At 44.7% G+C, this 23,716-nt stretch overlaps 1 protein-coding gene across 1 annotated transcript in view; it reads left to right on the top strand.

Moving 5' to 3' along the window:
• Positions 1–5,280: 5,280 nt before the first annotated feature.
• The window catches only part of UBE2H (ubiquitin conjugating enzyme E2 H), a 67,642-nt gene continuing 49,206 nt past the window's right edge, over positions 5,281–23,716 (top strand). The window contains exon 1 of the mRNA XM_019509673.1: positions 5,281–5,442. The gene's annotated coding sequence lies outside the window, so the exon portion shown is untranslated. The remainder of the gene's footprint in view (positions 5,443–23,716) is intronic.

Below are 23,716 nucleotides of genomic sequence, written 5' to 3' on the forward strand. Positions count from 1 at the left end.
TTCTCCTCGGGTTGCCTGGGGAATGCATATGTGTATGTGTGTGAACCGATGTTTAATAATTGCCTGGATGATTCTGTTCTGAAACTCTGAGTCATTCATTGTTTCCCTTCTGATCCCTTCTCTAAACCTTGTGCAAATGCTCGGAAGAGCCAAGAAACAGGGATTTGCATTGCATCGTGCCCCTGTTGGGTTGATAGTCACCTCCTTCCCCCCCTTAGGGGCTCAATAGCAAACCCAGGTAGGGTCCTGCATCCTGCCGGTCGCAAAAGGGCTTTTCAGGCAGGCGTAGTCCCCAAAGACAGGGAATTTACCCAGGTTCATTTGATCGACCTCGGGTCTGGGGTGGAGAAAATCTTAGCCTGGAGGGGTGCAGAGAAGTTTCCTCTCCCTGCCGCATGGGGAGCGGGGGGGCCTCCGTGCGTCTGCCCGTTGCCATCCTGTCTTACTGTTGCCCCTGTGCAATGCCAAGCCTCCTGCTTTGGAAAAGTGTTTGCAGGCAAAAGGCCTCAGGCAGAGCTTGCAACTCATCGGATTGGCTGCTCTGTTACTACCCGGAAACCGAGGCCGGGGCGGAGCAACCTGAACAGCTGATGGAGTGTGTGACAAGAGTGTGTTTATATACAGGGGGTGGGGGCTGGGAGAGGAGAAGGAGGCCTAGTGCAAGGCTGTGGAAGCCCACACAGGCCAATCCTCAGGGTTTCAGCACCGGGGGCTCGGGGAGATCCTTATCGCAGGCAGCCCCGCACAGCTCATCTGCAGGGTCCCTGCATGGTTAATCAGAGCCCCACTGGGTCGTGCCAGCCCTTCGAGGTGCTTCCAGTGGGATTACGAGAGTTCGGAGGCAGGGGTTTTTATTGTTCTGCATCAGAATAGCAGTGCACGGGCTCGCTGCACGCTGCATTTGCAGACGTGCCACGGGCTCGAACGTGATGTCGTATTGATCCCGTTTCCCCTCTTGTGCACAGATCCTCAGCTGGCTGAGTGTTTCTCTTCTAGCATCACCTGTGGTGTTAAAAAGGGCAGTGTCGCCCTCTGTTCTGTGCTTTAAATAAAACCCGTCAGAGTGGGTTGAATCTCCATTTTTCCAGTGCTGCAATGGGAAAGGTTGCTGTTGCAGCCCAAAATAACTTAAGCAGCAGAAACTTCGTTGAAGAGCACCGGGTTACAGCTGCTGGCTGAGGAACAGCATGACTATATTCAAAAACATTTATTTCTAGTTAGAAATGAGCGTACCTGCATCTTGATGGGTATCGAGAGGTACTTTGATGCAGCACAGTAATAGCTCTTACAGCCATGGTGCTAGATCCGTTCAGCTGGCAGATAGAAAACCGTTCCCATTCGGCGTAAATCCCACGTGAAGCTCTTTTGAGAGCCTTGTCGTGCTCATTGTCCTTGTATTTGAACATATTCCAGCAGTGCATTGAGTAACGTGATGATAATGTGTTTGTTCTCCTGTCCTCTCCCTAGGGGGCAAAGCATGTGCATGGGAGTTCTTGTATTTTTGGCAGATTTCTTTCTTCTTTTTACGGGTAGACAGTTCTAGAAACTTTTGCATGCTGGAATGCAAATCTCAAAACATCCTGAGCTGGTTCTCACTCCTTTTGTGTCTCCCTTTTTTAATTGGCTCTCAAGGGAGAGGGGGAGTAGTGTAGTACTTTTTTTTTTTTTTTTTTTTTCCAAGCAGACGAAGGCTTGAGAACAATTGATCTCTACTACTAGCTCAGTTTTGGGGAGTAAATAAGAAAGTTGCTTATCTCAAATGTATGTTGACCAGATTGAGGGTCTCCCATTACCTGGCATTTTAAGAACTAATAACCCCTTGCATTATTTTACTAATTGGTGCTGGGGGGGGGGAGAAAAAGCAAATTGCAAAAAAAACCCAACCCATTGCTCAAATGATTCTTATAGAGGTATTAGCTCATCCCTTTTAGAGCAGAGTTGGATGTCTTTATTAGCTGAGCAATTTTATTTTTTGCCCTGTACGGACTGGATCTTGGCTGTGACTGTAAGTTCACTATTCCATTGTTGCCTTGTCAGTTTGATTGCAGAGCCCATTGAAGCTCCGCTTTACAACACGGACCTGAAAGGGTGCTGCACCTGCTTAATAATATAATTGCAGTGGTTATTGAGATGCAACTATAATATGAATTTGGTTAAAATAGCTTATATTAAAATGCCTATTTCAGCTTGACATTCTGGCTTTTTGTGGGGATTTTTTTTATTTTTTTTTTTTCAGCGTTTGATTGCTGTTAACTACTTCTTCTCTTCTCTGTGTCCCTTATCCTTGGAATAATGATTTTAGTGGACTGAATAGTAGCACAGTCTCTTTTGGAGGGAGAAGAATTATTTTCAGGTTTCTGTAAGACTGAGTTGCTTTAAGCTTTACTAAACTCTGATTCAATCGCACTTGGAGGCTGTTAATTTGTAGTAGCAGCAAAAGCATGTATATTTTGTAAAATGCGGTGTCTGTTTTCTTAGGCGGGTATCACCATGTTCCTTCCTAAACGTGCTCACCCCTGGTACAGGTGGTGTGTAACAGGAGGATATTCTTTGGTTAAGCCTTGGAATCAGTTGGGGACTGCTCTGTAGTTGAAGAAGGGAGTTTTTGCTATGAACACCCCTAAATGTGCTCAATACTTTCGTGGGAGAAAGCAGACGATAGAAACAGGCTCTGGCCTTGTTACAAGCCTTATGCACACTTGGGTAAAATCTTTGCTGTTTAGGTTAAGTTGGGAGATGTTCCTGCTGAGCTAGTGATTCCCAACCAGGGTACTGCAGCATCATGAGACCCCTTTTAGGGTGATTTGCGGTGTGAGGAGATTCACAAAAGCTTAGATTTACAGAAGTTTAGGGCTGGAAGGGACCTTGTGAGATCATCAGGTCCTAGATGAGTACAAGCTCAGGCAAGTCCCTACCTGGCTGCTGTCTCATCCCCACTGCCTGGCCCTTCTGCAAGGAGGGGAAGCTCTGTAATTAATAAGTTCGTTTTTGAAATAGGGTGCTGTTCCATTCACAAAAGTTAGGGAGGGATGCATTGATGATGATGATTATTGTTAATAATAATAATAATAATAATAATAATAATATTTCCTTTTTTTTATTGAGCCTTAAAAAGGTTGAGAGCCACTGCTCTAGATTCTTTGCCTTGGTTCATTTTACCTGGGAAGTGATGATAGAACAAGGAGCATTCATTTACTTGGTGATAGATGACAGAACAAGGAGCAGTGGTCTCAAGGGAGGTTTAGGTTGGATATTAGGAAAAACTTTCTCCCAAGGAGGGTGGTGAAGCACTGAAATAGGTTACCCAGAGAGGTGGTGGACTCTCCATCCTTGGAGGTTTTTAAGGGCCAGGTAGACAAAGCCGTCTGGGTTGATGTAGCTGGGGCTGGTCCTGCTGAGCAGGGGGTTGGACTAGATGTGACCTCCCGAGGTCCCTTGCAGCCTTCGTTTTCTGTGATTATGTGAAGTGTGACGGCTAACATTGTCAGTCATATTGTTTAGTGAAGGGCCATCAAAAAAAACTGCTCTCCAAAAGAGACTTCTGTGGGGCTTATGCAAGTGAAGCCCTCAAGTCGCTGCGCTCTGTCCCTGTTGCTGCAGTGGCTGCTATTTCAGTGGCAAGCTGCATGGTCTTGGGTGTGGTGTGGTTAGTGCTCTTTCTGCAGCTAGCTGATATGTCCTTGCCAAACCTAGTCTAAATCTGTTACCCAGCAGAATCCTGGCTTGTTCACCCAGCATGTGGCCTTGAATAACAAGGTCCGTTGTAGGGTTTTTTTGAGAAAAAGCTGACTCCCTCTGGGTGCTTCTGTATTGTCTCCTTGTACGCAGCCCCGTCCAAACTGTGATACCTGTCACTGTAATTGAGTGACTTTGGCAGATCATTACTCTACAGCAAGGATCCAATTCTGTATGGTCCTGAGAGGCTGGACACCCTCCATTTTCACTAGCCATTTGGACTCCCCACCTCCTGGGAGCAGGTGCAGCACAAGAGTCTGAAATGGGTAATGTAACCTCTGCGTGGCCATCTAAGACCCTGGCCTGCTGTGTCACCCAAATAGCCACGTAGTGACAGCCAGGGGAAGCTGTGGCTCTCCTGTTTTGAAAGTGTGTGCCCCTAGCACTCCCAGAAGGAAAATCTTCATCCTTTACCAGGGTAGGGCCTATGATACCACAGAGCAGTTTTGTTCTAGTGCAGTGATTCTCAATCAGGGCAGCTCTTGTTTTTTTTTTATTAGCCAAAAAATAAAAGCTGGCACTTCTTTTGAGGGGTGCCTCGAGTCTGAAAGGGTTGAGGGCCACTGTTCTAACGGATAGGGGCAGAGGTGCACACACGTCGTCAGTTAATTAGGATAGAAAAGATCAGCCTCCAGGTACAGCTTTGAAAGCTGCTTTTCCTATGTGGGATTGCTTTCACAGGCTGGTTGCAGCAGGAGGATGTAAGAAGCGGAGGTACTGTTGCCTTAAACGGCCTTTAGAAGAATCGGCAGAGCTCCAGTGGCTTCCCCTTCCTGATTCACTGCTGTGGTGAAGTGCTGTTTTTGCAAGGGAGTTACATGAGTGGGCAGCAGCAGGCCATTAGGAAGGGAAGAGCCTGGCTAGCCTCAGACACCACCTCTGCAGTGGTGCCGTGACCGTGAGCTGCTACATCGAGCCTGCTGCTATTTTCTGCGTGTGTTCGACCTGTTATGAACTGAACCCGAATCCCATCCAGGAAGAGGACACGCCAACTGCAGATGCTTCCTCAGCCTGACAAAGGATATTTCTACCCAAAAGCTTGCAAAGAAGAATTTTCCCAACTATTTTAGTTGGTCTAATAAAAGAGATCAGATTTACCCAAAGAACCTTACGAACCCTAAACACAGCATCTGAATGGCAGGCTCTTGCTGAAGGTAGGAGGGTAGCCACATTTAAAAGGCAGTCCCTCCTTACCAGCCAAAGAAGCTATTCTGCAGGATTTCACTTTGTTGCTGAGGTGGCTTCAGGTTGTGGAAGAGAGATCCCAGTGCTCTGGATCCGTACCCCTTGTGAGCAAGCTAGGGGCAATGCTGCAGAACATATTTCTGAATATCCAGCTTCCATCTGCCCGGGAGGTGGATTGCGCTGTTGGCCTCGTCTCATTGTGTACGTTCAGTTCTTCTGTCTTCGTGACTCTCTTCAGTGGACCCTGTGTATACATTTCTGGAATAGCGAGTCTATACAGGGGAGTACTTTGTTTTTTTCCACTGAATAGCACATGGATGGCTAAAGAAGCATACAACCTTACGCTTCCTAGTTTCTCTTAGGTTGTCCAATTTGTTTTCCAGCGCCCTCTTGATCTCGACAGGATGCTTGAAATTGAACTGCACAAAATGTAAGAAAATGTCCCAAGTGATGGATCTTCCACTACATCCACTGGGGAAACTGTTTCGCAGCCTAATGGTTCTTAGCCATGAGACCTGCATTGTAAGTTTTTTGTTTCAAATTATCACTTGACCTAGGTCCAGCTTCTCTCTTTTTCTAATTATCTTGTAAACCCTAAAATTCTAGTACTACTGAGCTGTGATACCAACACCTCTAGAAGATGCCTCTGATTACATTGCCTTCAGGGCCTCTGTTCCCACTGGCATTCCTCAGGCTTTTGCAGCTGAGATGTGATGCTATCCTCAAAATTAAGGGGGTTTTTCCCCCACCCTTTCCTGAAGCAGCTTTCCAAGAGCACTGTTTATGGTCTTTGGCATTCTGCTGGTCTTAACTCACTTGCATTTTTCTCTGTAGCAATAACAACACGTGAAATAGCAAGTTGACTCAGTCTCCAAAAAAGCAACTAGGTCAGTCATACTCTCTTCTGATTTTCTTTTTTTCTTTTTTTTTTTTTCCTCTCCCCCTCCACCCTTTTCCTTTTTTAACTGAAGCATCTTAGTCAGGATTGTCATTTTAATTGCCACGTCAAATGACAGATTTGTTCTGTGAATTACAAGGCACGTTTTACATGCACCTCTAAAGCATACATAGTAAAATAAGAGGAGGCAGTAACTGAGGTCAGAGACTTTATTTAAACCTTGTCGCATAGATCCTTCCATAGTTGTTTCAATGTGTTGATCTTGTAGTGATAAATGCTGTTTCCCTGCTCCAAAGATGGTTGCATTTTACCTGCACGTTGGGGTTCTTTGAAATAAGAGCAAGAGTACAGGTGGGAACTAATTCAATTATAATAAAAATAGTTAAAACTACTGTATTGGTGATCCTGAGACATTGTCATGTCTGTAATTAGCTTTGAGAATTTTGGGTCTTCCTGTGATATCGGCATCAAGAACCTGGCATCAAATTTTGGTTAATGCCTTGTTAGTAGAAGTTGATGTTGCAGTGACAGGAACTGCTTTCTAGGGGCTTCACCCTGGAGACATTTGTCATCCTTGGTGAAAGGCTGAGGTGGGAAATTTTGACAGTTGATTGTTAAATATATTTTGCATTATTCCTAAATTCCAGTGGGCTTTCCACCTGGCCTTGAGCACTTGCACCGTGTGGAGGGGCTGGGCCTGGGGGCAGAGCTGGCATGCAGATGCTCGATTTACATTACTGGCTTCATGAAGAGGAGGGTAACCTTGGCGTAGCAGCTGATTGTTTCTAGTCAGTCATCTGTGGAGCTTTGCAAGGCCTCTACTGGGACTGGCTATATTTGAAGGGATCTGATATTCGCATACATAATAATTGAATTAGGTTGCGAAAGCAGATTGCATGTTCTTCGCTTTTCCTCTCGATCTCACAACAATGCAGGAAACCGGAAGGTAAAATTGAAGAAAGTAAAAGAAATGCTGTCACACACAAGCTGTGAAACTTGCTGCTGAGAAATATCACGCAGGCAAGCACCTACCAGGGTTTAAATTAACAGTGGGCATTGTTGTGGATAACAAAGATATCCAGAGTAGTTATAGGGAGATTTAAAGGGGGGGAGGAAGAACCCCTAAAGAGTTTTGGGAGGCGTGTTGAACCCCCTGGCTTCAGGACATGAGCTGGTTTCCAACTCTGGAGGGCCCAGAAGACCTTTTCATAGGGGTATATTGTTCATCTGTGTCTGTTTCAGAGTTTCTTTGCTCGCCTAGTACCAGTCACTCTTTGGAAACGAGCTACTGCACTAACTGGATTGCTCATTTGATCCCTTTTTATGGTTCTTTGCCATTCCAGTCAGTAATAGGTCGCTGGAGTAGCATCCAGTGCTTCCTATAACAGAGCAAGCAAACATTGCAAAGCATCTGAAAGACATTGAGATGTAGTTCTGTGTGTCCTCGGTTAACCTGGGCAGCGGATTAATCAAGGCAAAACTGAAAGGCTTTATAAAATATTAACAAGCACTTTGGCCTCTCTTGTCAGACTGAGCATTGCGTCCTCTGTTCTAATGGTGGCAGAATCGCTCATGTCCTAAAACTGTTAGGTGAAGGACCTGATGACATGGGAGAGTGTCCATCAGAAAATCCACTGATCTACGGTGCAATAACTACAGATGCTCTAGTTCACCTTTTATGCAGTGTAGCGTCTGCACGGCCGTGACTGAGCTTTCAGACTTGTCTAATCTGGAAAGGTGGCTGCAGAGCTGAGAGATTCTATTTTTGAACTTCACGACTAAGACTGAAACTCCAAAGCTGCAGTTCAGTTTCTACCTTCAAGTCCTCCCAAGCCCTGTCCCCAGTGGAGCCAAATCTGGGTGCTCTTTTTTGGATTTGAACACTTCCTTTGCTTTAAAGAAGCTAATACATTTCCCTTGCTCAGGGATGCTGATGTCTGAAAATGCTTTACTAGGTTGGTGACCTTGCTGGGGAGCGACTTAACTCCAAGGATCTAATATAAACTACTTGAATAGCACCTGGAACAAAATACTGCTTTGTCTTTTCGATTTATAAAAAGAAGGTCAGATTTGGAGTCTGCAGTAGCGGGACACCATCAATCCTGAATCTCTTTTAAATGGACTCTAGCCTTTTTCATGGAACAGGATCTAACAGATTGGTGTCTTTAAAACATTTTATAGCTACATCTGGTTTGCTTTGGGCTCACAGCCATCGCTCCCTACCTTGTGGAAGGGGGAATGTGCACACCTGTTGGTTGCCTGAATTTCTTATGGCACTACTCTTGAGTGCCTTCCTAGCAGGTTGCCTGCAAAGGAGTTGGCTTCTTTGAGCTCTCTCTCTCTCTTGCTGTGTCCTCACTCCATAAAGTGGGGGCAGCTCACTAGATGACCTGGTCCACCAAAGCAACATGAGATTTTTGCCCTTCCTTAAAAGCCATGTGGTTGGTTTAGCACAGGGCATGCATGGTGTAAGAGCACTAAGACAACATCCTTTAGGGACTGCTCAAGAAACTGAAAGCAGGGGCAATGTGGCCACCCAGGGGTGGCCACCAAGGGGTGGCACACCATGCATGCCACAAGTGGCCCAGGTAGCCTCTGCATGTGGCATGCGGCAGATCAGAGAGGGGACAGGCAACACAGTAGCAGACAGAGCAGAAAGCAGAGCATCAGATCAGACGGGGGGCACAGGGCAGGGAGCGGAGCAGATTGGGCAAGACAGCAAGATTAGAGTAACACTTGGGAAGGGTGTGGGGCTAATTTGGGGCACACCTGTCCAAAAATTGGCTTCCACTGTGCAGATGAGGGGCTGCCCTGGAAACTCTCTTCTTGGGCTGGGAAGGAATCTCTCCATTTTGCCAACCATGCTCAGACCCCTGTGAAAAACGCTTCTTCCCTCTTAGTGGAGACTGGCAGAGGCCCAACAGCTCTTCAATCTCCTCCTCAAATTAAAAGTGAGGGGACTGAGATCAAGTGAGACATCTTAAACTTGAGACTGGGTGAGCGCAGGGGAGAGACAATCTTGCTGACCTTCCCAAAAAATCTTTAGAGCTAATCCTGCCAAAAACTAATGTGTCCTCGGTATTGGTTACATGTAGCAGTAATGCAAGTATGAAACCATACAATCACTTGGCAGTCTCCATGCTGAGATAATGCCCTGGCTGAGCAGTGCATCACCATCAGTGGTGCTCAGCAGAACTCAGTAACTATTCTTACTCTTTGGAGAGAGATGCATTGTGAGCGGTGGTTGTTGCTTCCCCATCAGTCTTAAGGGGAGCCCTGGGCATCCCATAATGCTGCTCACTTTCATCCCACAATGCATCAGTTGGGAAGGGCTGCTGGGATGTCTTAAGGTGCATTGCGTATTTGGTGTTTGCTCTTTGAAGCGCTGGCAGAAGCATGACAATGTGCGTGCACGTTCTGGTGGCTTTCTTTAGTCTGCAAAGCTTCAATGCTGGCAAGGCCTCAGTCAGCATGCATGAAAAGCTGCTTCCTGTGGGACCTGCTGCAGTCGTTCATTTGAAAACAAAGAACCTTACACAGCGTGGGAATTTCTACCATGGTCTTGATGATGCTTCATAATCCCTTAAGTCAGATGCCTGTATTGGAAATTAAACAGAGGGAGGAAAATTTTTATGACTCCTGCAACAAGTCTGTGCCCCTAAAAGTGTCAAATTGTCTGTGCTGTGACTCGGCTCAGAGTTGTGTTAACCAGAACCCAGGAGTAAGTCGATACATCTCATGGTTTTTGTGTTTTCGGCTCCAGCTCTCAGTCTGCCAGCGTGTCAAATCTGCGAAACAAATGTGGGGCTGACTTGACATGTTTGACTTCATGGGCAACACAGCTCTTCTGACTTCAGTCATTGATAGAGTTATGGTAATGCCAAGCTTGCATGCAAGAGTTGAACAAGAGCCCAGAATGAAAGATGGTTTCTTTAGTGATCTCATGGGTCAAAACATTAGGGTCAGAGACATCAGATCCTTTGTAATTTAGCACCCGCATCTATGTGACTTTCCTTGGGCACCTTGCAAGGAAATGAGCAGCCCCTAGCTTAGTCTCACTATTGTGTCCAGTAGTAAAATCTGTTAGGCAAGTAAAATTGGGCTTTGAAATCTCTCTGCTGCCTTAAGTATCAATGAAAATAATATAGGCCCATGTTTTCTGAAGACCAAGCTTAGATCTTGTGGCCCTGGGTTTCTGCTTTTGTTTTACCAGGAAAAATTCCATTTGAAACTACTGCATCTTTGGATGGTAGCACCATTCTTGCATTGCTCCATTCAAGGCAGGTGCATGGCAGCAAGGCATATTGTTTTTCAATCCAGATGTCTCTTGTGACTAGTTTTGTACAGACATATGCTCCAGTCGATATGTTTTTCAGGGCACTTCATTCTTAAAGCCCCTGCTTTTACATAATGTTGAAATCCTGTTTGTCTCCATGTTACAAGCTGTTGTGTGTCCTCCAATAGTGAAAGTTTTTTTTTTTTTTTCCTTGAAGCCCCAGATTTTGGAGTCATGGCAGCATTGAAAATCTCAGTTCTTACTAACAGACTCCTAGCCCTTGTGGCAGTTCAGAGCAAGCTAGCGGGGGAAGAAGAAAAAAATCATGGTTGTGACCCGATTCATGCTCGTGTAATTCTTGGACCTGGTAATATTTATCTCATTCCCACTTAAAGCTCCCAGTTAGCAAGTGTATAATCTTGTATGCTTGGTAAGGTAGTGTGAGGAGTGCTAACAGCAAGCAGTTGTGTCCTGCTACCCCTATTTTTGGTAAATATAGTACATTGCGTCTGTAGATGGGAAGAGGCAGCAGTAATAATGGCTGAGGAAAATACTCAAACTAGAGTTGTGGTTAAATGCAAGACCTAAGAAATATAGCCAGTTGGTTTCAGTAAATCCTCTACATGAGAAGCCTTATTTAGGTTTCTGATTAAAGTTCCAGTCTTCTCAACACATTTAGTGGTTTTGTTTTGGGGGGTGTTTTTTTATTGTTTTTTTTAATTATCAGGGTGTAGGAGTTATACAGAATCATAGAAAATTAGGGTTGGAAGGGGCCTCAGCAGGGCCTTTAATCCGTCGCCCTGCTCAGAGCAGGACCATGCCCAACTAGATCATCCCAGCCAAAGCTTTGTCTGTATCCTGTCCCATTTAAATATAACATTGCACGCTTGCAATCCTAAATGATGGCCTGCTTTCCCAGGCAGAGTTTGTCAAACTCATTTATACTCCTTTTAAAGAAAAAAAGCAAATGCATTGACTTTAACTGAAATCAAGAATTTGATATTCAGCCTCATTGATTAATTAATGGATTTTTAAGGCCGGAAGGGGCGATTAGATCATGGGATCTGAACTTGCATCTCAGTCTGCACACATTGCTTTCCAAAGTGTAACACTGAGTTTTTAAGAGGCAACTATTGATTCCTGATGCATGTCGAGACTGGAGACTGATCAATTATAAATCCTAGAAAGGCAACCTGATGCTATACAGTTAATAGAGCAAAACGAAATAAAACTCAACTTCCTATCTTGGCTACTCTACTAAAAGTCAGGCCTGTTCAGTTCTCTTAGAAAGAGATGAAGAATTGTGGCCAGCTTCTCATCTGCTGTGAATCATTCTCTTCCTTGACTTGATCAGTATTGTAAACCTGTTTTTAAACCAGCCAAAAATCTAATACTTCAACTGCATCGGTCATTTCTTTAAATATCCATTATTTGCATCAAAACATATCTCGCATGGTGGAGGGGAGGAGGGATGTATATTGCATCTTATTAATATATATACACAGAGCAAGAACATACTCATTTAGGCTGTGTTGAGATATCAGGGGGGAGCAAACCAGTTTTGAGACCAGGCTCTTTAGACTTCTGCTTAAGTAACAAGAGACTACACAAGCAATCAAGTTCCTATGGAGACTTCCAAATGTAGGTGGCTTCTGGAACCTCACAGGTCTTATGCTTACCTGGATTTACTCACATCAGTAAGGATCACAGACGAAGGCTTACTTTGATCAGACCCTTCACTAGTGTTTGCACTTATCTCTACATTGCGAGTCTCCAGTAGTTAAAACCTGAATTAGTAACTCTTCCTAATATGCTTAAAAAAGAACCAAGAGAAGAGTGAAATTTTCCTTTTGTGCACATGTGTTTTTCCTGTGGTCTTGGATATGACTGTAAACTATATCCAACTGGAGGGCCTGGTAGCAATGTGGTGGGGCTACTCATCATGGGGTAGCTCCTATAAAATACCATGATGTTGCATCCTCCAGAGGCAGGTGAGTATTGACTGCCTCAGCACCCTAGCCCCCACTGCCTTGTGGGTACTCCTGGGTTGGAGAAAGGCTAAGGGACATCACCTTGACAGAAATGCACCCTCACTCAGGCACTAGGCAGTCAGCAGCACTTCTCTTCTCTGGCAGAAGCTACAGCCATCAAGGCACTGAGTGTCTGGACTCAGTCTGGCCTTTGGATTTTGTCTCAATGGTCTAAAGCGGGGATGGGTCTTGGGGAACCTCCACTCCTCCATACCTTTGCCTAGGCAAATGCATCAAAGGTCTTGGTGTGATGGTTGCAGGACTCTGTACAAGCAGATTCATCAGGCACCTAACTTAGACAACTTACACACATGCCATGATCCAGAAGATTAACAGCTGTCTACTATTCAGAGTTTTGTACCTGTCTTCAGAAAAATGTATCGTATGCATATCTCAAGTGTCTTAAGAGCATTCTTGGTTCCAGATTGTCCCACGCACATCTCCTGGCTTCTTAGGATAGTGATTTTTTTTTTTTTTTTTTCCCTCCAGTTTTGGACAAAAATTCACTTTCATTAGCCTTGCTGCAAAATATCAGTTTTCTAAGCATCCTATCTTTTGTCGTTTTGCAGATCTGTACAAAATGGCTAGCTTTCTTTGATCTCAGGCCTCAGCATGGTCATTTGTAGATAAGGGGTTTGTCAGAAGGCAGGACAACCAAGCGCATCAGCTCGCTGCAGTAATGGTTTGGAATAGGTGTGGCTGGGCAGTTCTGAGTAAAATGGGCAGCAGTCTATTGCTTTGATTCTGGAATATTAAAGCTCTGTGCTCTTTCTTTTTTGGAAACTTGCCCCTTTCTGGGTTGCTGGCTGTTCAGGTGAATTTGTGGTGCCGATGCTCTTCCTTTGAATCGAATGAATCTCTAAGTTTTTCGCACAGGCCACAGAACTGCTGGGTAGAAGTGGCTCTAGGTCTCTCCCAACTCTTCCAGTTTACCTCTTGCAACCGCTGCCTGCATGAAGCAGAGATCAGTCACTGCCAGTCAGTTGTTCCCTGCACCAATTCTTTTAATACGATCAAGTCCTTTAACCAGTAAGGTTGCTACTTCAGTCCTCAATGTGCTGTAAACAGTCACTCTGGGTTGACCTCTCTTCCTTTTGCCCTAGTTGGGCAAAAGTCAACCACCACTTAAACGGCCTGTGGGGCCAGAAGTTTGGGCACCGCTGAATTGAGCAATACAGAGGGGTCCACCTCCTGGGTGGACTGGCTTCAAGCCAGTAAGGTTGGGATCCCATGAACTCCCCTGCCCCCTTGTACTAGCTTATTTGGCAGGACTTGTCTCTAATAATTATATAGGAGCAATGGTAGTATTAACTGTTGCTTAACTGCTGCCAAATATGTGGACCTGTGGGGAGTCTGTGGCTGGATAACATGGCGTTGCATGTCAAATTGTGCTAGTGTGCAGCTGGATTCAGTATGCAGGTGACACAGGGTTGGGTTGGGCTTGATCTGACCCTACGTGGGATCCCATTTGTGGACCACCCCCGTGCCACTCATCTGGGTCATGGGGCCAGAAAGTTGGGCACCAATGAGCTGGGCAGTTTGTTTTTTTTGCCTGGATTCAGGCCAGTAAGGCTGGGAGTGAATGAAAGAGGCCTGTTGCTTGGAGGCTTGTGAAAAGAGTTGGCCTGTCCAATTTCTAATTCACTGGGCCTTTGGCAGTCTCTGCAGTGGCCCAAAAGGGACTGGCTCTGGAGCTCCTCTCTGAGGTGGTCTTGGGAGGTCAGTGTTGAGACCTTGATTATTTAAAGACACGAAAAGAACGGTCAGTGGGGATACTTCCTCTGTCATTAAAATATCTATTTTAAATATTCTTATGGGAAGAAAGCGCTTTCTTTTCCCTCTGTTCTTATTCTTCTTCACCTGATTTTGCCGTCAGGATGACTTTAGCAAGGAGCAACATTTTTTAGTAAGTGCATTCATACTGCTGAGTCTCATGGCTCGCAACGTCTGGCATTACAGCTGCTTCTGGTGCAAACTGAGCTGAGTGTTTCAGGGTTTCTGCTTATTCGTTGTAGCACAATGGCCAAGTGTCTCTTTCTTCTCCTTCCCCTTTGGATTAGCGATATTCTGTCATCAAAAACTGCTAAAAAGGAGCCAGGTCTGTTCTTAGCTGATTTGATTACTGAAGACTGTGAGAAATGTTTGTCTTTGAGTCTGTTACTTGATCTGTCCAGGGTTGCCTGTGATTTGGAGCATCTGGGGTAAGTTCAGCAGTAGGTCTCTGACATGGCATGAGCATTGGCATTCAGCTCATCTCCGAAGGTGGAGAAACTCAAGCTCACTGTCAGGGCCCCACTTTAAAATCGAGGCAACTGCACTGCAGAAGATTAAAATGTGCTTTAATTAGCCTCTAGCACAGTTGTAACAGTGTGATTTCTGTCACTTGTCTAAGATTGGGGGGAGGATGTTCTGTTTCAGTTTTAAATTGAACTAATTGTTGTAATGTAACACACTTCCTTTGCCTCACTTCCACAAGATGGGATCGCAGAGTATAAAGCTTGGGTTGAGTAGCTGGGGGGCCAGACAATGACATTCCTGTGCAGCTTCGACAGAAATGCCGTCAGAGCTTCAGTGCCGTTAATGTGGGCAAAACCTAGCTAGGAGGCAAAGGGCTCTTAAACTGAGGCTACTCTCAGTAAGCCTCAAAATTTGTTATGCACATTTTCCCATGGGGAAACCTTCAGCTGACCGCTTTCCCCTCTGGCTATCAGAAATGTGCGGACATAAATTTAAATTGTTAATTTACCCGAATCCCTAGAGCTCTATCTTCAGACAAATTATGTGCCTCTCCCTCGGGAATAGAGGGAGGAGGGGGGCTAACAACCCTCTTGTCTTGTATACAGGAATAAGGCCTTGCAGCCAAAGCACAGCACTGAAATTTGGGAGGCCTGGCTTCTCTTCCAGCTCCACAGTGTCACGTGATTTTCGGCATGTTGCTTATCTCTGGTGTCCCAGTTTGTCTCCCTGGAAATGAGGACAGTGAGGTTTCCATTAAGTAGGAAGTGGTAACATTTAATTCCTTGGTATTTGCAAAGCACTTCAGGATCTTCAGTTGGCAGGTGTTATAATCTCCATTTCAGAACTTGTGTCCAGCCCCAATGCAACTTTCAAAGTTCATTCCACAGCACCCTGGAAACCCTCCTTTCTTTTTACAAGGCCCGTTGTGACATCCAGCGCTCTTTCCTGCCTAGGCAGGGGGTCAGACTCGATGATCTATTGAGGTCCCTTCCAACCCTAGCACCTATGAATCCTGCACATGAAATGGTGACACCCAAATGAGGCAATAGGGCACCCTTTAGAAACCCTCATTACTGCTTCCCAAGTGGCTGAAAGGGATGACTTCCTCACCCTCGCTTCCTGCTGCTGTGTGCTGCTACCGGCATTGCCAGAGTTGGGTTTTGTTTTGTTTTTTAAGGGGAACTTCGGCATGTCTGTTAGATACTGAGTTTTAGATCAGACCACATATCGTTTGTAGAGACTTAATGGGATAGCAACAGGACTTAAGTGCAGCAGCATCCAGAACATCTTGCTAACTCTTTCCTGGATGTAGCTGTATAGCCCCTGGCTTGTGACAGTCCAGGCTTCAAGCAGAATATAGCTGTCTGGTTAGGGTTTGAATACTCGGAGGGCTGAGCTTGTTCTGGGGTGCAATATGCTGCACAATGGAAGATGCTGGACAATGCTGCGCACGGCGTTTAGGGTTGGTATTGTTAATGAGTTGTGAATCCCCTGCTAGTACATTAACTTGGATAAACAAAGTCCAGAATTGCTTTTTAACTTTATTCCTTGGCAATTTTTTTTTTTTAGTGTTCACCGGAGTGTCTCTGCTACAGTAAGAGACCTGATGTAGGATCATTGTTTCTGGAAGAACCGTGCTTATAGCCTTTCTGAAATGAGTTGGCCTCTGTTTACAATTTCTCCCTCTTCTCGAACACAATGTACCTTTTGCCTTAATGAGAACTCCTTACGGAAAACCTGGTAGTTCAGCCCCTTTGGATTTCTTTGGCTTTCTCTAAAAGATTGAAGCAGCTTTTAAATACTTGTCTTTAGCAAGCTCCTTGATACCCGATTCCTTAGTACTAAATCTGACAGTACGGCTTGAATACAAGATGAATAGCTGAAGGAAAAAAATAGTCAAAATACCAGACTGAATTACAAAATCCTCAGGGAAAGATAAGCAAGGGAACTTCTGCAGATGGTTTGACCATTCGCTGAAAACATGGCATGGACTTCTTGGGTGCATTTTTAGCTTGGTGGACAGGAAATATGTAACTAGCTTGTGTGTAACCTTGAAGACTTAAATTTATGAATCTTTGCTCAGAACCGATATGTAAAGTAGAAACCATTCTCATATTTGATCTAAGCTTTCAGAGCAGATATCGGTGTAATGAAGTAGAAACCTGAATGACAGAAGTGTCCTTATGAGTTAAACCCTTTAAATACAGATGGATGAGTGGACTGAGAAAACGAAACCAAGGCAGAAACCCAGTTGTCTTACCTGGATCTGTCTGCTGCGAGTGACTGAGACCTCTGATTTCAAAAGCTGTTTATTGGAAGAGTATGGGGTATGGTGCAGTGGTGTGGCTGGAGCTACTGTATGGCAGCACAAGAGAACAGCTAATTTATTTAATAATAGGTGGCTTTAGCTCCCTGTACAATTGTCTCCTTTTGTTTGACTCTGAAAACCAAAGTTGCTGTCTGGAAAAGATGATGGTTTCAAGCCAAATCTATGGGCAAAAAAGAAACCCAAAAACCTTTAAAATGCTGTCATTGGGAGCCTAAAGTAATTGTAGTTCATGTGAACTCCATCAGGCTTGGGGTTGAAGGTGAGCTAGGAAGAGGAAAAATTGGGTTCATTCCCTTGGTTTCTCCCACATATATAAAGGCCTGAAATGTGCTTACACCCCAGTCCTTTCTTTTCCTGTTCTAGCTTCTATTAATAATTCAGGTCCTATCTGTCTTGCAGGTGCCTATAATGATGGGAGAAGGAATGAAACTGGGGGGCTGTTTAGAGTTGTCTTTTTTAACCCCCTGCTTAGCTTTGGGAAATGAACTTGGCAGGAAGGATGTCTTTACGCATCTTTAATAAACTCCAGCATGTCTCCAGTAAACATCTGACATCCCAAGGCATCCTTCAATAAAACTTGAGGGCAGGATCAAACCTTGTACTTTTAAAGGTAAAGGATGGGAAATGCCAGGCTAGGAAAAAAAAACCCCACTTAAGCCTCTCTCAGACTTCTTTAAACACCCTAAGGAAGGAAAAAAGGCACCAGATCCAATGCCTGAAAATTCTTCTGTAAGCCGGTTGTAAAGATCAAGAGAGGGCATAGTCTCCTGAGTGTTTGATTCACAGATGCCATTGATGACTACAAAGGTCCAGCATCAATAGACACATTAACAATGAAAAAAATGTTTAATAGCAAGCGTTTGTATAAACCTTTCAACATCACCAGTGGGGAAAAAGAGGTGTAAACACCTGCATTTATCTCTTTTCTTCCCCCCTCCTCCCCCCCACGTTAGCCAGTGAACCAATTAAAAATTGCCTGGTTTTGCTGTACTTCAGATACGCCAATACAAAAACTCGATGTAACTGGAGATGGTGCCAAAATCCAAGGGAAATGAGAAGCAACCTTACTTTGAGAGACTGTAGTGCAGCAAAGCGGTTTGAAAGGAACTGAAATTAACAGGTGCCCTGGAATATGATCCACCCTGAAACCATCATGTGTCTCCTGCAGCGTGTCATGCATTGCTTCATATTTGGCATTAATGGCCACTGTGTGAAATGCTAATTTCAACTTTTCAACAGGTTACTTAAGGTCAAGGAGACTCTTTAAATCTCTGACTTCATTTTCTGTAATGCTGTTTGTCGCCTTCTTTCTCCTACAGTCCACAGATTCACAGAAGTTGAGGCTGGAAGGAACCTGTGAGATCATTGGGTCCAGCCCCCCTGCTCTGGGGGGACCGTTGTGGAAAAATGTAGTGGCTCCATAAAGATTTTTTTTTGGTTATAAAGCTCCTGATTTAGGCCTCTGGGTGATCAAAGGGTCTGTCAGGGTTGGCCAGTCAATCTAGGAGCTTTTTGACTTGTGCAGCAAAGCATTTTGTGGTAATAAACAAATACAGACCGTATCCTCAATGTGGGAAAGGAGCCAGAAACTCCAAAAAGTCTGCAAAGGACCTTGCTACAGCTAATCTTTTTTTGTATGGAAAGAGTACTGAAGCTTTGATGGACAGCGGTTTCAAATAAGAGATCGTACATTAGAGCATAAGGACTCTTCTGTAGCAAAACTTCCAAAGCTGCCCCCCTGAGGACCTTTGAACTAAGTAAGGCAATCGTGGCATCTTCCTCAAATGTCAGACTGTAATGGCTGCTGTGCATCATTGGCTACCTAGGCTGAATATCTTAATTCAGAAAGCTTCTTGTCTATTAGTCCCCTGGCTGGGGAAAAGATCCGCGTTTACTTCAGGTAGGTTTGTGCCTCTATTTCAGGAAGGCTCTCAGTCAACTACTCTGAGCCCCATGAGCAGCCTCTCTTTGTCCACATCAGTGGGTCACAGCTGAATGCAGAAAGTGGAGTGCAAAGTGGCTAGCAATGGAGTTCGTCTCCACCCAGCAGTACTTGAGTGAAAACTGAATATGCTGCAGGGGGGCTTGGAGGAAGGGGAGCCTGGGCTAAGGCCCTGCTATTGTGGAGTGCTTTTGGAGGTGAGCTGGATTCCTGTTTGAAGGGACAGCCAACATGTTTTTAAGAGGGATGGTTGGCAGGTTTGTGCCAGTGGTCTGGGAGCAGCCCTTGGTAGCAGTATATATCCATTAGATAAGTCTTCATGGGTATTGCCTTCATGAGAATTTTTTAATCCTCTTTTTGGAACTATTCAAATACTGTGGTTTTTTTTGTTTTGTTTTGTTTTTTTTGCTAAACCTCTTTTTATACAGCTGCAGTCATCACTTAAAATAGGCGCTGCTTTCCCACGTTTGGTTTCAAGTCCAAAATGTGACTTGTTCAAGACCTAATTCAGTGTCTAGCATTGATGATTGAAGCCATGAAAGAAAATATGCCAGGAAATTTGGGCCTGTCCTGTGTAAGCTGGAAAACTTGCAGTTTTGTGGGTAGAGACTCCTGTAGAACCAAGCTAAGGTCTAAGTTGGTCTTTCAAAGACCCTCTTTAATGGCCTGTTTAAAATGACGCTCTGTCCTGCCTTCTTCACGTGATCCAAGCATTCCTTAAACTATGCTCACAGCTTTGGATGTATTGAGGATGTCAGTGAGAAGGCATACATTCCTTCTACACTTCTTTAGCGAATGGCTTTATACAAATTGCGACAATATTTATAAACTGGTGCCCTGCTGCTATTACTGTCTAGTCGTAAAAAACCCCCCAAAAAACCCGTTGTCCATGTTTATTTATCAAAGTAACACCAGCACTAATGGTCTGTCTTATGCTAAAACTTGGACAGATTCTTAATTTGCTGCCAGAAAACTTGCATCGAGCTGGCGTTTCCTAAAGGAACATCTCTTGAAGTGTTGCTGCCTCCAAAAAAACAAAAAGAGAGAAAATAGAGCCAGCATGATCTAACCCTTGGCAGCATCTCTGCAAATGTGCTTAGGCTGAGGTAGCCCTTTGACTAAGTGAGCAGAAGTTGCCGTTAGGAGCAGGGCCGGTAAAGCAGTCTTGACAGAACTAGGATTTGGACTGAAGACATCTCGTTCATTCAGTGCTTTCCATGGGCAGATTCAGCTTTTGCTGGATTGTGCCCAATACAGCTAAAATTTCTCCGTTCAGAAATTTGGGTTGCGACAGTTTTGATCGTTCCCAGATTTCAGTATCTTGGCTATCTGGTAAACTGCACCAACAAAAGCGTGCTGCTGCCACTTTTTACACGCTGACGTGCATTTTGCCACTTACACAACTGTACGCAAAGCAGTACAGTGCGCATCAGCTTGCATGCAGAGCAGGTATGATTAATTGAGTCTGCTCCAACCTGCCGGATTTCTGGCACGCTGTAGGATGAAAAGGTATGTATATAAATGCCCTAAGCAAGTTAGATGAGTGTATTATTGCGGGGTGGGACACACAGGTAGGGTCTTCTCAATGAGTTTGGCTCGTGGGTGAGCAGGTGGACACCATCTAATACTAAACTGCCCTTAAAGGAAAAAGCTCTATTTTTCCTGTCAGACTTTCAGTTTCCAGCTGATGCTTCTGATTTTTCTAGAGAGAAATTTTGGCTTTTTGTTAATGTTTTTTCCAAGATGATCCTCCATTTTCTGACCAGCTCCTGCCAGAACTTCATTCTTCAGTGCTTTTGTGTTTACGGTAGAAGTTGGAAGCTGGAGAATGTCCCTGCCCCAAGGCGTTCACAGTACCGGGCCAAATGTAAGGTGTTTCTCTCCTGGCTCTTGCTCGGCTTTGGTGGGAGCTGGGGTGGCTTGACTTGCTTACAATGTCTAGGTTCCTTAGGGCAGAAAATGGATTTTAATAGGCTTTTGTGTAATCTGAAAATCATCTCTCCAGGAAGAGGCCCCTTTTTAGAAACATGCACATCTTGAGGTGTGTTTAGCTAGTTTCTTACCACACCGTTCCTGTGAATAGATCTGAAAGGGACTCTGCTTCTTTTTTTTTTCCTTTTTCTTTTTCTTCTCTTCGAAAGGAAGAGAGAACCTAAATTGATACTTTTCTTGTAAAACCTGGCAGAGCGCAGTCATTTTGAAATCAAATTCAGGCTAAAATAAAGCACCAGGTACACCATGTTTTCTGAGTTGCCTATTTATAAACTGTGGTTTTCACAACTGCAATTTCTTTCAAATGTGTGCCTACCCCATTACTGAGATCATGAGGTGCCTCCTGAACAGAGGAAGCCGACTAGACGCTGAAGGCAGGAAGCTGAAAGAATGACCATTTTTCTCTAATAAGACCAAATGTTTTCGACTGGTGCCAACTTTAGGTGGTGTCTCTCTACTGGGAAGCATTGAAGTGTCTCATCCAGTGGTTCTGCACCTTTTTTAGGTTCATGGCATGCTCTATAACTCTTCTGAATTTTGCAGGACCCTAGCTGAGAATCGCAGAGCTACAATCTAAATTCAGGACAGTTTTATGGAGAGATGCTCACAGCCTGAAATGGTTGAGAACCTCTGATCTTGCTGGTGCCAGGTGAAGACATCAGGCAAAACCTGTTGGCTGTGCCCCGCTCTTCTCACCACTTTCCCCTTTTCCTTCTGTACCTGGGCAGTAAAGTTGGCTCATGCTGCCAAGGCTGGATTCATTTGCCAGCGTGAGACCTTTGTAGAAGCGTATACCCGCGCACCTCACCCTTTGGCCTTGGGAGTGTGGCAGAAGTGGGAAAGGGGGTGAGTTGGCTGAAAAGCATGGCTTCATGGCCCCATATCCCTTTGCCCAGCAGGCTGCACTGCTCAGAGCATGGGGTGGTGGGGTTGGAGGTAGCCCAGAAGAGCAGCCATGGGCACCACTGGGGTAGTTGGGGCAGGCATGGATTATTAGATGGAGTGAGGGAGGCACGTACCTCCTTGCACAGGGGCAGCGTGCTGTGGCACCCTTAAAAAGATCTCCTGGCACTCCAGTGGAGAATCACTAGTCTAATCACCCTGGTAAATAGAAACTTGCAAACTTAAAGCATTGCTCCAGTTAAATACTGTAGTCGGTGATGCAGTTTGGAGAAGGTTGCGTAGCCTTGTCAGCTGATACTGTTGTGCTAGTTGATCACATTTTGAGATCTGACTTGAGTTTCTCCTAGGAGTGATTTGATTCACTTGCAGCAGTATTAATAACAAATCATATTGCATGGTTTGACTTGGCTACCAGGGATGTAGCCTGTCTGGCGAGGCAGTCTGGGCAAGGGAAACGGATAAGATGGATTAGGTGGGCAGTATGACAAACTCATGGCTCTGATGTGTTCCATATGTGTACTGAATTCTTCTACATGCACCAGTGTCAGCTCAGAGGTACAAAACCAGATCCTGTCACCTCAAGTGGTCCCTTTTCTCTCTTCTTAATCTCTCTGCAGGTGACTCTACTACTTTAAATCCCTTTTTATCCTCTTCTCCCCCTATTACCCCCCGCCCTACCCTGCCATCCCTGAGTTGGTCTCTTGTACCATCTCCTGCAGATCCCTCAAGGCACTTCTAAGAAATCGGTCAGTTGACCATGGGGTGGCACATTTTAATGTTTATAATGAACAGTGGTTTCTCAGGGTCTCAGAGGGATTGTCCAAGGCACATAGGGTGTCTATACGCATGCTCCAGGATGGAGAGGGGACGCTTTAATTAGAGCAGCTTCGAGAGCTGCTTTAATTAAAGTGTCCACAGTGTCATATGTACTCAGCCTCCCACTCTTCAAAACGGTGGCGGGGGTGCTTGAACTGAAGCTTGTTCAATGAGTGAGCACAAGTGAGCTCTGCCCACACCCCCTGGCCAGATCCTGGGACCTAGTGTGCAGGACACAATATACAAGAGTAAGACTTTATTTTGATTACCTCTATATACACTTCTCAAAAAAAACCCATAAATTGGGACAATTTTAAAAAAAATGTTATAATGTTTGATTTTTTTTTTCCTTCAATATACGATTTGTTTTTTAACTTACAATTTGCTAAAATCATATTTTGTGAAAGATTTGGTGTGCGGGACTTGCCAGCTCACCAAAACTCATCGAGTGGCTGTCCAGCCAAAATAATGAGCCACCCCGTGTTCATTTTTCTCATGCACTCCTGCTTTGTGATCTTGCTGCTTACCCTTTGGCACAGTTTCTGGCTGTGCTTTGCCTTTGTCTCTTGGGGTGGGTCCCTTTTTAAAGCCTACGACAGGTGACAGGCAAGTTGTGTGGCCGAGAACGAGCTTTCTCGCCTCATTTCCAGACCAACCTAGGCAAGGAAGTTCTCGGCCAGAATGAGAAGATTTGGAGCATGAACTGCAGATTCGTTTCCGGCAGGAAAACATACAGACGCATGAAACTTTTTAGATGTTTAAAAAAAAAAAAAAAGGTTTCTATTGAGTAACGGTTCAATTTTCTTTGGTATTCAAGAAAAGAAATTTTGATATTGATGATCCCATGTGTAAACTTTGCGGTGGTTATCTCCATCGTAGGGTTAAAGTCACTGCCAAGTCCAGAATTGGAAAGAACTCTTCTTGGAGCATTCATTGAGCAGGGATCAAATAGGTGTTACTTTGAGTGTGTTTCTGTGACTTTTATATGGATGGTGGTCTACTGGTGGACTACATTCCCTTCTTGTCTTAAGTTAGTCGTTATTTTGCAGTTAAATCCTTTAATATAGCTCCAGTACTGCTGAGACAGTACAAGTAAATCCATTTCAGGCCAGAAACTCTGTGTTGATCTTTCTCCATCTTTCATCTAGACTAGATCATAGATTCCCTTCAACAGTACTTCCCTTCTATAATTTGTGCGGTGCATATAGTTTCTAGGGTCGGAAGGGACCTGAGCAGATCATCTAGTCTGACCCCCTGCCATGGCAGGAAGAGCACTGGGGTCAAATGACCCCAGTAAGGTGGTCATCCAACCTCCTCTTAAAAACCCCCAGGGTGGGAGCCTGCACCACCTCACTTGGAAACTGGTTCCAGA

The sequence above is a fragment of the Gavialis gangeticus genome, unplaced genomic scaffold (assembly GCF_001723915.1).
Source record: "Gavialis gangeticus isolate Ggan-Ray unplaced genomic scaffold, GavGan_comp1, whole genome shotgun sequence".
Taxonomy (NCBI): domain Eukaryota; kingdom Metazoa; phylum Chordata; order Crocodylia; family Gavialidae; genus Gavialis; species Gavialis gangeticus.